This window comes from Rhinopithecus roxellana, chromosome 12, assembly GCF_007565055.1.
Source record: "Rhinopithecus roxellana isolate Shanxi Qingling chromosome 12, ASM756505v1, whole genome shotgun sequence".
NCBI lineage: Eukaryota > Metazoa > Chordata > Mammalia > Primates > Cercopithecidae > Rhinopithecus > Rhinopithecus roxellana.
This window is the reverse complement of record NC_044560.1, coordinates 57,506,407-57,521,174: the sequence shown is the minus strand read 5'-3', so window position 1 is coordinate 57,521,174 and position 14,768 is coordinate 57,506,407. Positions and strand designations below refer to the sequence as shown.

General features: G+C 38.4%; 1 pseudogene; it reads right to left on the bottom strand.

Annotated features, from left to right (window-relative positions):
- Positions 1–12,847: 12,847 nt before the first annotated feature.
- LOC104666762 lies at positions 12,848–13,959 on the bottom strand (annotated as a pseudogene).
- Positions 13,960–14,768: the final 809 nt, after the last annotated feature.

The following is a 14,768-nucleotide window of genomic DNA, read 5'->3' as shown; positions in this document are numbered from 1 at the left end:
GAACCTCATCAAATTTTTTTGAACTAATATTATACATGCTGTGTTCTATCATAACAAGTTTCCATGCATTTGGAAACTTAGAATTGAACTCCAATGATTTGTAAGTTAAAGAGGAAATCAAGACAAAATATTTTGAACTCTTTAATAAAAAACCATATATTAGAGTTAGTGGACTTAGGGGAAATTTATTACCTTAAACACACATTTTTTTCAAAGATCATAAATCAGTGAATTACCTAGCTCAGAAAGATTTTTAAAAAGCAATGAACCAACCAGAGTAAACCTGAATAAAGCACAAGGAAGGAACTAAAAAGCCAAAATTAATGTAGTGGAAATAAGTAGTGGAATCAACAAAGTCAAAAGCTGATGAGGCTGGGCACGGTGCCTCACACTTGTAATCCTAGCAATTTGGGAGGCCAAGTGGGGAGGATTACTTGAGGCTAGAAGTTTGAGACCAACCTGGCCATCGTGGCAAAACCCATCTCTACTAATAACACAAAAATTAGTCCGGCGTGGTGGTGCACCTGTAATCCAAGCTGCCTAGGAGGCTGAGGCTAGAGAATCACTTGAACCTGGTGTGGGGTGGAGGTTGCAGTGAGCCGAGATTGCACCACTGCACTCCAGTCTGGGCAATAGAGCAAGACTCTGTCTCAAACAAACAAACAAAAACACAGCTGATTATTTAATAAAATAGATATACCTCCAGCGAGACTGAGGAAGAGATGAGAAAATGTATAAACAGTATTATAATAAAAAGGGACAACTATAGATTCAGTGAATATTTTAAAAAATCAGAGAATGCATGAAAAGTTTTGTGAATTTAGAAATAGAGCAGACACTTTTCTAGAAATATGTAAATCACCAAATTTGGATCAAGAATAAAGTGTAAACCTGAATAAACTATCTTCCACCCTCCAACCACACTGCCTCAAGACAACAGCTCTGGATGGTTTTATAGATTTGTTCTTTCAAGAAATAGGTCAGTCTTACATATAAACTAAGTCAGACAATAGAAAAAGACAGCTACGCAACTCATTTTCATTAAGATAGTACAAACTTGATACTAAAACTAGAAAGGGGAGTATAAGAAAAAGGTGGGGTGTGTTGACCACTCTTATGAATGGACAAGCAAACTAAAGTTAGCATATGAACACATCATGACTAAGTAGGATTTATCTCTGTAGTGCAAAAATGATCCAACATCCAAAAATCCATTAATGTTATGCTCTATATCTCATTTTTATTTACTTACTTTTGTGGGTACATAGTAGGTATATTATCTGATTAATGGGGGACATATGATTATCTCAGTTGATGTAGATAAACATGAAAAAATCATATTATTATCCTGTTTATTCATGATACATAATACAAGAATCTTAACAAACTAGGAAAACAAGCTAACTTACCTGTTAAACAGAACCAAAACCTATAGTAACTATCAAACAATGCATTTCCATTTAAGTTAGAAACAAGATGCTGTTAATTCTGTTGTTTAGTGCTGGATATCTCAGAATATGTAATGTAACAAGAAATAGAAATAAGAAATTTGGGAATTAGAAAAAGGAAAGATAGGCCGGGCGCGGTGGCTCAAGCCTGTAATCCCAGCACTTTGGGAGGCCGAGACGGGCGGATTACGAGGTCAGGAGATCGAGACCATCCTGGCTAACACGGTGAAACCCCGTCTCTACTAAAAAATACAAAAAAAGCTAGGCGGGCGAGGTGGCGGGCGCCTGTAGTCCCAGCTACTCGGGAGGCTGAGGCAGGAGAATGGCGTAAACCCGGAAGGCAGAGCTTGCAGTGAGCTGAGCTGAGATCCGCCCGGGCGACAGAGCGAGACTCCGTCTCAAAAAAAAAAAAAAAAAAAAAAAAAAGAAAAAAAAGAAAAAGGAAAGATAACACTCATTATTTGTAGATGATATCATTGTCTGCATATAAAGAACATTAAACAGTTATTGGTCACTTACCACATGCAAGGTACTACACTATACTCCAAGATCAACATATAAAATCAATACTTTTTATACAAACCAATAATAACCACTAAAAAACATAATGGAAAAGAAAATATTCACAACAGTATCGAAATCATAACTAAGAGGAAATGTAATGAAATAGGTGCAGATTTTTTAGGGAGAAAATTACAAATTTTATTGCTTTGAATAAAGAAACCCAAACTAACCAGAACATAAGAATCTTTGTTTGTTTGAGATGAGGTCTCGGTATGTTGCCCACGCTGTACTTGAACTCTTGGGCTCAAGCAGTCCTCCCCCGTCAGCCTCCCAAAGTGCTAGGATTACAGGTATGAGCCACCATGCTCTGCTGAGCTTTATTTTCCTGTTGTTAAAGAGAACTTATATTGAATAATCACTGATAATGTATGCTTAGAAGCCTACGGGTATAGCAATTGACTATATTGATATCCTGATTTTTATACCTTATACCTAACAATCCTATGGTTGTATAGGATTTGTTACTGCCCAGAAAGAGTTTTTAGGATTGGGTTTTATTTTGGGATATACTTGGTTTAGACTTTGGTTCAGTATATGCAGGTGTAACACATAGATTCATTTTCTTAGTTTCTCCCTGGTTTTGTTTTCCATTAAAAAAATTTTTTTTGTCATTTTTTTTTTTTATACTTTAAGTTCTAGATTCAATGCCATACTGAATGGGTAAAAACTGGAAGCATTCCCTTTGAAAACTGGCACAAGACGGGGATGCCCTCTCTCACCACTCCTACTCAACATAATGTTGAAAGTTCTGGCCAGGGCAATCAGGCAGGAAAAAGAAATAAAGGGTATTCAGTTAGGAAGAGAGGAAGTCAAATTGTCCCTGTTTGCAGATGACATGATTGTATATTTAGAGAACCCCATCGTCTCAGCCCAAGTTTATTTTTACTTATTAATTAATTGACTAACTAGAGACAGGGTCCCACCATGTTGCCCAGGCTGGCATTGAACTCCTGGGCTCAAGCAGTCTTTCTGCCTCAGCAGTCTCAAAATGCTGGGAATACAGGCATGAGCCACCATGCTTGACCTGGAGGTTTTTTTTTTTTTCTTTGATTCTTTTATTTTGCTATTTTGTTGATTCATGTAAAGACAATACTACATTATAGCTTTTTATGGGCTTCTCTGCAGATCCACAAAACTTCCTTTGAGTAGACAAGGTCTGATATTGAACAAGTGTGGCACCTGACCTCCAGAGGACATCTGAACAGAGAACGAGCTGTATGCCTTCTGCCACACTCTCTGAGGAGTGCATTTCTAGATTCTTAACTCTATCTTCATGTTTGAATATATGGGTTACATGGCAGCTCATGTGATTTACCCTTTTGATACCATTCAGGTTTCTTTTTGTTTTTGTTTTCCCAGATGGTCCTTTATTATTTTCTGCTTGCTTGAGCTCTCCCTCAACTGCCCTTAAAATATCTGCCATGTTTTGCATTCAGTCTTGGCTAGGGCTTGAATTAGAACAAAGTCTAGGGATGCATTTGGAGTTTTCTCACTTCCTGATAGTAGAATCTGGAAGTAATCTGCTTCTTGCTTCTTATTTCTGAGTGCCTAGAAGTTAGCATTGAAATATAGTCTCCTAATTGCTTTCATTGGGTATGGGTAGAATTGTTATCAAACATGTATTCCTACATCCCTGGAGCATAATTTCTTACTTTTGCTTAGATCCCCTCACTACTTTATTTCCTTGACAAGACTAGGTGTTAGCCTTCATCTCCAACTAGATGGCTCTGAGCTATGATACCCCTACCTAATTTCTAATAGTTCCTTCCTCCCAAAGGAAAATAACTTTGCTTTTTTCCCCTTACCTTTTTCTTAAACAGATGTTTTTGGAGGCCTATACCTTCAGAAATACTAAAGATGTTTATCAAATTGATTGACTAAGGGGCCCTAAATCCCCCCATTGATTCCAAATTTTGGCCATTGACTTTAGCCTAGATAAACCTGAATTTGCCATACTATCTTGAAGTTGGTTTTAGATTGCTGATCTTGTCTTGGAGGTGGGAAGGAGATAGATCCACACTGCATCTCTCATATTGCCTCTTGTTGACTGAGAACAATAAAAATATCATTTGATGTTTTAGAAAAAAAAAATCACTAGACTTCTAAGCAGTAAATTTTTTTTTAGTGTTTTAAGATCACCATACCTAGAGCCTCTACCAGTTCAGGCTTAGAATATACCTTCTGATTTTATTAACTTTTAGTTCATGAATTCCTCTGTGGTTGGCCTTTGATGTGGTTCATGAAGTTCTGAAATTATGGACAAATTTGTGTGTGTATATGTGCACTTTCTGATGACTTCTCTAGCTTCAGGAGCTTCTCAAAGGGGTCTTTAAGAAGTGCTGCTCTGTTTACTTGCCTTGTGCATGCAAAAGCATATCAATGCACAAGAAGAAGCACCAAAAGTTATTTTTTTTTTTTTGCAGTTAGGCTAGATTTATTCCACCAAGCCAACTTATCAAGTCATAATCTCAAAGTAACTGACATTGCATCCTATGTCTTCTGACTTTTCTATTTTCTTTTCTTTTTTCTTTTTTTTCTGAGACAGGGTCTGGCTGTGTTGCCCAGGCTGGTGTGCAGTGGTATGATCTTGGCTCACTGCAACCTCCACCTCCTGGGCTTAAGTCATCTCCCACTTCAGCCTCCCAAGCAGCTGGGACTACAGGTGGCATGCCACCATGTCTAGCTAACTTTTGTACTTTTTGTAGAGACAGAGTTTCACCATGTTGCTCAGGCTGGTCCTTGAACTCCTAAACTCAAGTGATGCACCGGTCCCAGCTTCCCAAAGTGCTGGGATTACAGGCGTGAGCCACCGCACCTGGCCAACTTTTCTATTTTCTTGCATTAACTTTGTGCACAAGCTTAGGAGTCAGTAATACCTGAATTGATATCTTGATTCTTATACCTTCTAATTATATGTTCTTAAACAAATTACTGAACTCTTCTGAGCCTTAAATCCTATGAACTTGTCAGATTCTTGTGGATTTTAGTTGAAATATATATATTTAAATGTCTAGCATGGCCTGTGTCACAAAAACAGATTTTCAACAAATGTTAAGTCTCTTGACTACTTTAAAAACCAATTTTTGTGGAGACAGGGTATTGCTATATTGACTAGGCTGGCTTTGAACTCCTGACCTCAAGCAGTCCTCTTAGACTCCCAAAGTACTGAGACTACAGGCAGTGAGCCACCATGCCTGGCCCTCCTAACTAGTTTTTAAATAATCAACTTTATTGAGATATAATTTATATTCAATAAAGCTCATATTTTGATGAGCTTTGACAAATGCATACATCATCACAATCAAAATAGAGAATATTTACATCACTCTAAAAAGTCCTAACTTCCTTTTCATCTCTCATTTTCAGAATGCTAGCCCACTCCTGATCACATAAAACACAAAACTCCTTGACTCTGATGTTCACCTTTCTTTTTTTTTTTTTTTTTTTTTTTTTTGAGATAGAGTCTCGCTCTGTCGCCCAGGCTGGATCTCGGCTCACTGCAAGCTCCGCCTCCCGGTTCGAGCCATTCTCCTGCCTCAGCCTCCTGAGTAGCTGGGACTACAGGCGCCCACCACCACACTGGCTAATTTTTTTTTTTTTTTTTTAATTTTTGGTAGAGATGGGGTTTCACCATGTTAGCCAGGATGATCTCGGTCTCGTGACCTCATGATCTTCCCACCTCGGCCTCCCAAAGTGTTGGGATTACAGGCGTGAGCCACCCCGCCTGGCCGATGTTCACCTTTTGAGTCTAAGAGAGTCGACATATTTCCCACCTCTTGGCTCACTGGATTGTTGGTACTTGATTTGATGACTCCAATCTCAATATTTATCTACCTTTTCTCAATTTTAGTCACTGAATCACTAGCAACTTCTTCTTCCAGTTTATGTCTTAATGTAATGCTTCCTCTTCCTATCCTTTATGAGTCTCCTTTTTCCTCTCATGATAGTCATAAAGTCTTTTAACAAATATTCTATTTATCTTCCTTTGAACATATGGTAAAATTGTACTTTCTTACTCCTTAGAAGTGTGGTCATGTGACTTGTAAATTGCTTTGACCAATGAAATGTTGAGAAGTGACACATGTCATTTTTGGACAGAGGCCTTTAAGACAAATGCACCATAACCCATATGCCACAACAATAAGCAGTGTTCCACCTTGTGGCTATTAGCCTAAGTTCTGGAGTAAGAATATGTAAAGCAGGATCCTCACCTGACTGTATCCTGAGTAAGAAATAAACTTTATTATCTAAAGCTACCAACATTTGGAGTTCTTGATTACTGCAGTATAATCCAACATATCCTGACTGATGCAAATACCAATGTGGGATATGAGTAACATTTAAGTGGGTCCTTCAGCTGTGTTACCATTGAAAAAAAAAAAAAGGCTAGTTTCCTATTAGTATAGGACTTTCCCGGATTCACTCAGTAGTGTTCCCAGTTCTCTAATGTCAGATCAGGTTTATACATATGTTATGAATACTATTTAATTTATATATATAAGTAATATATATTATTTAATTTATACAGTATACATAGTATAATGAATACTATTTCATTTATACGTAAATTATAAATAGTACATATTTTACATACATGTATAAATCATATATATTTTTATATGCAGATATAAATACTGTATATTAAATAGTATTCATAATTTTATTTGCTGATAACATACCTTATTTGTTTCCCTACAAATTTAGTAAACTACTAAGTCTTTTTGCTTTCCTTCTTAAGCACTGTGCTAGGAATTGGGGATGTATGCTCCTTAAAGCACTGATAACTGCCTTTCAGTTCTAGCTCATTAATAGATACTAAATTCCTAGGCTATCAGAAGTCAAACGTGGTCATTTTGTAAAGTAACTGTTATGTCACAGTTGGACCTCCAGGGGTTAGTTTGTCTTCTAGTTAGGATGTTACGGTAAACAGCTCCAGGAGACACAATTCACAAATAAACCTCTACTTGGAGTTATCTGACATATTTAGTTTTATAGATTTAGAAACCTGATTTTGTAAATGTACCTAGAAGCATATGATTTTAGGGCACTGATATCTGTTAGCCAAAGTCAACAGAAACTAGTTTGTAAATTCCAATGCCAATCATAAATTTCAGTGGGCAGAATGTCTGCTACTGTAACTTCTATTGATCATCTGCACAAGGATGGTGGTTATATCCACTCATGAAATTAAATTTGGTGACATAAATTAAGTGCAAAAAAGAGCTGATCCCAAAAAGTGAGTAGTCTAATCAATTGCCTTTTACATCCTTGGAATAGTTCTGTCTGATTAATCAGAAGTTTTTCTAGAAACTGGTTAACATTTCTTTTTGATAAAAATATTGTCATCAAATTATTTGGAATGAAAATAGTTGTTTTGCTCCACTGATATGCCAAGTAATATGTCAAATGCTGAGTGTCCCAGCCAACCTCGCTTTTAACCAACTCCATAAAAGCTATTATCACAACCTTCCATTTTGAATGACTTATCATGATAAAAATTCCCATACTATATTTTTCATGTATTCATTTAAATTGGTAGTTTCCCAATGAGACATGATAGATATGTTAAACTTCTTGATACAACTTTAAAGGCAGTGCAATTTCTATCAATTACACATTTACATAGATTTTACTGAGTATTGTTTCTATTAGTAAAGATTTCTACAGTGTTTCTATGTAACATCTAATTTATTTTAATATTAGAGTGGCATTTTCTTACCTTATAAGGTAAGGTACCTATGTCCCACATCTTAATCTAATGGGGACATAGCAGCGAAAAAACACAGTATTCTTGCTGAAGAGTTACCATTCCAATAGGATTTACATGTAACAACAAGGAGAAGTAGGCATGTTTTTTACAGTAGTGATAAATGCTAGGAAGAAAACAGATTCTTGATTTAAAAAATGTAAATTAACATGTACCAGTGGCTCGCTTCCTCAAGTTGTATAACTTAGGAGATTCTAAAGAAAAGAGAAAAATCGAAGCAATCAGAATAGAACATTCACAAACTCTCATTACCACCTCTTTCTACCTACTAGTATCTACACCTTTATACTTTGCTTACCTGCTGTTATTTGTAGATAACAGTCCATTTTTCTGACATAAGACCAAATCCTCCACTTCTGTGTCTTACAGAATCCATTCCTTCTTGCCTACTCAAAGGTATTACTTTAGTAATTCTTGTTTTCCTCTTTTACATCAACATTTGCCTTTCTACTTGGTCATTTCCATCAGTATATAAATGTGATATTATCACTCTCATCTTTAAAAAAACTCAACTCCATTTCCTCTGCTAGCTATCATCCCATTTCATTACTCTCCACAGCAAAACTTAAAAGACTTATACTGTACGGATTTAATGCCTCCGCTTCTCATCCTCCCATTCTCTCTTAACCCTCCCCATTGAGGCTTTTGCTTCACAACCCTGTCAAAATTAGTTTTTATCTTGCTAAAACTGATGGTTCTTATTCTTCATCTTACTAGACCTAGCAGCATAATTTGACATAGCTGATCACTTCCTTCTTCTAGAGTCACTTTCTTCATTTGGTTTTCAGGATATCCCATTTCCTTAGTTTTTCTCCCACCTTACTGGTCTCTATGTCTTTTTCCTTTGCTAGTTTCTCCTCATCTCCTGAACCTGTAAACATTGATGGGCTCCGGTATTCAGTTCTCAGAACTCTTCTGTACCATTTTATTTATTTATTTACCAGAACTCTTCTGTACCATTTTATTGTTCTTCTGTACCCCATAAGAACTCTTATGTACCATTTTTAGGCTTGTGACTTAAAATACAATACTGCCTTGGGTTAAGAAACACTTCAGTAACTTGAATCTGGATATTATCTAATTGACTGTTGGCTCTGGTTTTTTACTCAATACCCATTCTCAAATGTATGTGAGCTATCTTCTGTGGGGTAGGGGATACAGAGAAGAAAGTAAGGCCAGGTGAACAAACAGCAGATAACCCTTTGAAAAACTGGGAGGCAGAGGGTTTGTTCCCCCAAATCCTAATCCAAATCCTAAATGGGGCTGCTGAAATGGGTACCAAGGTAACTGGGAAATTCCTGGATAACTTCTGCTTTCTGAAAGTCCAAGCAAGTCAGAGGCTAAAATACAACCCAATATTTAGGTCAATATTGAAAACTGCCATCAGATGGCACCAAACTTCCCCAGAAGTGAATGAATTCACAGGGCACAGCCAGAACTCTAGAATTCCTAACTGTCCAGCCTCCATTTGATCATTTCACTGTAATTATCTTTCCAGCTCAGTCTCTGATACCCCAACCTCAGCAATTCTTTGAGACCACTAGGATCTCCAATCCATTACCCTAGTATCTTTACTATATTTACTCCTTTATGTCCTCACTTCCGCTCCTTGCATGATTTAGATTCCATGTTTCATCACTATAATCATTCTTTTGCATATACCTTCAACACTCTTGCCCTTTTTTCCTTCACTGTTCTCACTTGGCACAATTCCATCACACTTACATCTAACTTGTTGGCTACTCTGCATCTGTTCCCAGCGGAGATGAGGCTAAAGACTGACTGGTCTCATTTCAAACTGACCAACCCTCATGAGGGTTCTAGAAATCTTACTATATTTACCCACTTCATAAACATTCCTAGATGAATGTTACATACTTTTTCTCTATTCAAACCTACCTACATATTTTTCTCTCCTTTCTCTCGTTTTTCCTGTTCCTTTCCTTTTTAGATAATAAAGTTCTAATACCAATGAGTAAACAGAAGCAATAAGAAGAGGACTGTCACCTGCTCTCATAACCACATCAAACAATTTACCAGCACGTGTACAGATACACTCTGCTTCCTCTCCTATTACACGAAATAAACCACTAATGCTCCTATTTAAGGTCAACTCTTCTACTTCTGCATAGAATCCTATACTTGGGCCAGGTGTGGTGGCTCACACCTGTAATTCCAGCACTTTGGGAGGCCAAGGCGGGCGGATCACAAGGTCAGGAGATTGAGACCATCCTGGCTAACATGGTGAAACCCCGTCCCTACTAAAAATACAAAAAAAATTAGCCAGGCATGGTGGCACATGCCTGAAGTCCCAGCTATTCGGGAGACTGAGGCAGGAGAATCACTTGAACCCAGGAGGTGGAGGTTGCAGTGAGCCAAGATCGTGCCACTGCACTCCCACCTGGGTGAAAGAGCAAGACTCTGTCTCAGAAAAAGAAAACGAATCCCATCCTTTCTCATCTATGCAAACTCTTTATCTTTACTTCTGAATTGTTCTGTCTCTCTGTTTTTTACTTTTGGTTTTCCCAGTCTGCTGGACCATTCCTATTAGCAGGATCAACTTAACTGGCATTCAACCACTGTAGTTGCACACTTAATAATTTTATATTTAGAACTGTGTTTTGTAAGTAAAGTATAATGAGACAATGAAGCATGCTATGGACTGGTGTGTCCCCCCAACTCCAAATTTATATATTGAAAGCCTAATCTCCATTGTGATGCTATTTGGAGGTGGGGCCTTTGGGAAATAATTAGATTTAGATAAGATCATGAGAGTGAGGTCCCCATGATGAGATTAGTGTCTTTATAAAGACAGGAAGAAAGACCAGATTTTTCTCTCTCTGCCATGTGAAGACATGAAAGAAGGCAGCTATCTGCAAGCCAGGAAAAGGGCCCTCGCCAGGCATCGAACTGGTTCGCACCTTGATCTTGAATTTCTTAGCCTCCCATCTCCCTCTCCAGGGGTTTAGATCATGGCCATCTTTATGGATGACAAGAATAAATGTGAGAAATAAATATCCGTTGTTTAACCCACTCAATCTATGGTATTTTGTTACAATAGCCTGAACTCACTAATACAGAGCATGATTCTGTCTCTTGCTGCCTCCCCAGGATAGGTTCTTGGCTTCCTATTCTCCTGCCCAGCAACTTCTGCTGCCCTCTAACTCCAGAGTGGGCCTCAGTATAGGCTCCTAAAGGGTTAGAGTGGCATGTACAATGTGTGTGCCAAGTCAGGGAGCAGACAGTGTACCCAAAGGAGTGTGACCGTAGTAGTTTTCTATTGCTGGTATAGCAAATTATCACAAATTTGGTGACCTAAACAAAATTTTCTTATCTTAAACTTCTGTAAGTCAGAAGTTCAGCACAGGTCTCATGGGATGAAAATCAAGGTGTCAACAAAATTGAGGTGGCTCATGGCCCCCTTATTGCTACTTCACAGCCATCAGTGTTGCATCTCTTTGACTATCCTTCTGCAGTCCCATCTCCCTCTCCAAGGATTTAGATCATGGACATCTTTGGGGAACCATTATTCTGTTGACCAAGTCAGACCTCAGGCTTTCAAAGACATTCGTGCTTTAATCCTTGGAATCTGTGAATATGTCATTTACATGGCAAAAGAGACTTTGCAGATGTGATTAAGATTGAGAACCTTGAGATAGGGAGGTTATTCTAAATTATCCTGGAGGCTTGATCAAATTACAGGAGTCATTAAAAGCAGAAGAATGGGCAAAAGAGAGGGTCAGAGAGATGCAATGTGAAAAGGACTCAAGCCACCATTTCTAGCTTTGAAGATGAAGGGAGAGGACCATAACACAAGGATTGTAGGCAGCTTCCAGAAGCTAGAAAAAGGCAAGGAAGTGGATTCCCTCCTCAAGCCTCCAAAAATCACATGTAGTCCTGCCAAACCTTGTCTTAGCCTAGTGAGACCTGTGTTGAACTTCTACAAAACTGGAAGAAAAATTTGGTTTGATGTTTTAAGCACTAAGTTTGCAGTAAGTTTTTACAGCAGCAATGGAAAACAAATACAGAAACATGAAGTAATAAAAAAATAAAAAATGCCATGACATTTAGGGCGAAAAAGACCATAGAAGAAAGGAAAAAACTTTCTGTTCTTCGAACAAGGAGTCCTGCATTTTCTTTTTGTGAGCCCCACAAATGATTTAGCTAGCCTTTTCTATTAGCATACAATTTTGCCTTAACAACTTCTATGTTAAAACTCTCCTTTGAATTCACATTCCTTTCCAGCTAACATCCTATTTCTTTGCTCTTTTTTAAAGCAAAACTGAATTTTTAATAGTTGCTATCTTCACATTCTCTCCTATTACTCTCTCTTGAATTCATTCCAGTAAAGCTTTTCCTTACCACTGTTCCACTGAAACTCCTCTCCCAAGGCCAACAATTACTTCCATATTGACAAATTTAATACTTATTTCTCATTACTCTCCTTTTAAAACTTCTCAGCAATTTTTAAATGTAAACTTTGATTGAACACAACATGCATGAAGAAAAAGTGTACTTGGGGTAGGTATTCAGCTTGATGGAATTTTTTTGAAAGAATCACTGTTATAATAACTTTAATTTATCTTGCATTTTACAGAAGTCTATGAACGATTTTTCAAAAGCACCTCCTTACCTCATATCATGTTTCTCTGACAGTTGTTAAAGGAGGCAATGAATGTGTCAACAGCGTGTGCATCAGCGTCTTGCAAGAATTTCAGACCAAGCAACCACTCACCAAAGAACCTGTCAGCTTTTTTATCTTGTGTGTGTGTGTTTTTTTTTTTTTTTTTGAGATGGAGTTTTGTTCTTGTTGCCCAGACCGGAGTGCAATGGCGCGGTCCCGGCTCACTGCAACCTCTGCCTCCCAGGTTCAAGCAGTTCTCCTGCCTCAGTCTCCCGAGTAGCTGGGATTACAGGTGTGTGCCAGCATGTTCAACTAATTTTTTGTATTTTTAGTAGAAGTGGGGTTTCACCATACTGGCCAGACTGGTCTCGAACTCCTGACCTCATGTCATCTGCCTACCTCCCAAAGTGCTGAGATTACAGGTGTGAGCCACCACACCCAGGCTTATCTTGTTTTTAATACAACAAGATTAAGTGTATCCACTCTGATGGCAAACCTGTCCAGGCACAACTCCACAACATGCTTTGCAAAATCAGTGATTAGCAAATTAGTTAGCTTTGACATGGAACTGTGCTCACTACCCGCAACAGCCTAGAAGCTGGTTTTGATACTGGCAACAGAACATTTAAAATGACAAATTTCACACTGTGGGAAATAGTATCGGGTGTCCTTCTATGGCATTTTGTGATCAGCATGTGTGACAAGTGACACATTCCTTGATATATCTTCTCAAGACATTTTCTGTCTGTTTCTGTTGGAATCTTCCTTTGATTACAAGTTGGTTATTACCATCTATGGAACCACTTGTACCCAGTTCAGCCAACAAAATTGCAAGGAGATGTTTGGGCTGACGATGTAATAGTTCACAGATATCTGTAAAGTTCACAAAAGAAGTTTTCTTGGTTCCGACTCGGACAACCTATGGAGGTTTCATGACAAATTTCCTTTTCTCCCCAGCAACCATGTCTTGATTCTTTTCCCTCGTGATGTTGAACACTCGATTCAGCAGCTCCTCATATATGTAGTCTCTTTCTGAGCCTGCCTAAGCAGGGCCTATCTGATTACTGAATGAGATACCATCATCTTTTTGCTGTCTTCATCTTCTAGAGCTTCATCTTTCTCTAGTATTTCATCCTCATCTGGGAACTTGACATTCTTTTTCTTCTTTTTATTGCCAAGCATAATGTCAAGGTCATCCTCTGCTTCAGCTGGTTCTTGAGCATTATTTTCAATCTTAAGATCCTTTACACATTCTTCATCTTCATCAATATCAAAGTTTTTTTCTTCTTTTTCTTTTGATTAAAGAAGTTCAAGTCATCTAGATCATCAGAAACATCTTTTTTCCTGCTGTCCTCTTCATCAGCTTCCAGATCCTTGTCCTTGGTTGCCTCTGGCTCCACTTCTTTTGTTTCTGAAGGCTGAATTTCCTCTGTTTGGGTATTCCCTTCCTCATCTAACATAAAAGGCTTCTTCTTCTTTTTTTTCTTACTCATAGTTGGATAAAAAACCATCTTGTTCCCAGACATGGTTGCGGCTCGTGTGGGCTCAGCTCGGACGGGAAGTCATACGGGTCAGCCCCAGACCCTGGTGGGAGCACTGCTTCTGCAGATACTTCTCCCACAACTGCACTAGGCTTTGCGTCAGCAAAAGGGAACGACATTGGGTCAGCCTCTCCTCCAAGCTTTGGAAATGTGCCTTCGCTGATGAAATTCTACCAAGTGACCACGTCCCTGTGATCAGACTACAGGTCAAGAAACATAATTATTTCCAACTCCAGAAGTTCTTTCATGTCCCCTTGCAGTCACTACCCCAATCCAAGAGTAAATACTATCTTGACTTTTAACATTACTGATTGGTTTGGCCTGCTTTTGAGTGTTATTTAATTAATTAATTTAGTTATGAGTCGGTCTTGCTCTGTTGCCTGGGCTGGAGTGCTGTGGTGCAATCACAGCTCACTGCAGCCTCGATTTCCCAAACTCAGATGATTCTCCCGCCTCAGCCTCCAGAATGGTGTGTACTACAGGCATATGCCACCACACCTGGCTAATTTTTGTATTTTCTTTTTAGGGATGGGATTTTGACATGTTGCCCAGGCTGGTCTCGAACTCCTGGATTTCAAGTGATCCACTGCCTTGGCCTCCCAAAGTGCTGGGACTACAGGTGTGAGCCACCATGCCCAGCCCTGTTTTTGAGTTTTATATAAATATAACTCAGTTTATTCCCATTTGTGTTTGTGCTTTTGTTCAACAATATGTTTGTGATATTCATGAGGTTTTTATGCATAGTTGTAGTTCATTCATTCTCATAACTGTATAGAATTCCATTGCACACATACACTGCAGTCTATCCATTGTACTGTTGATGG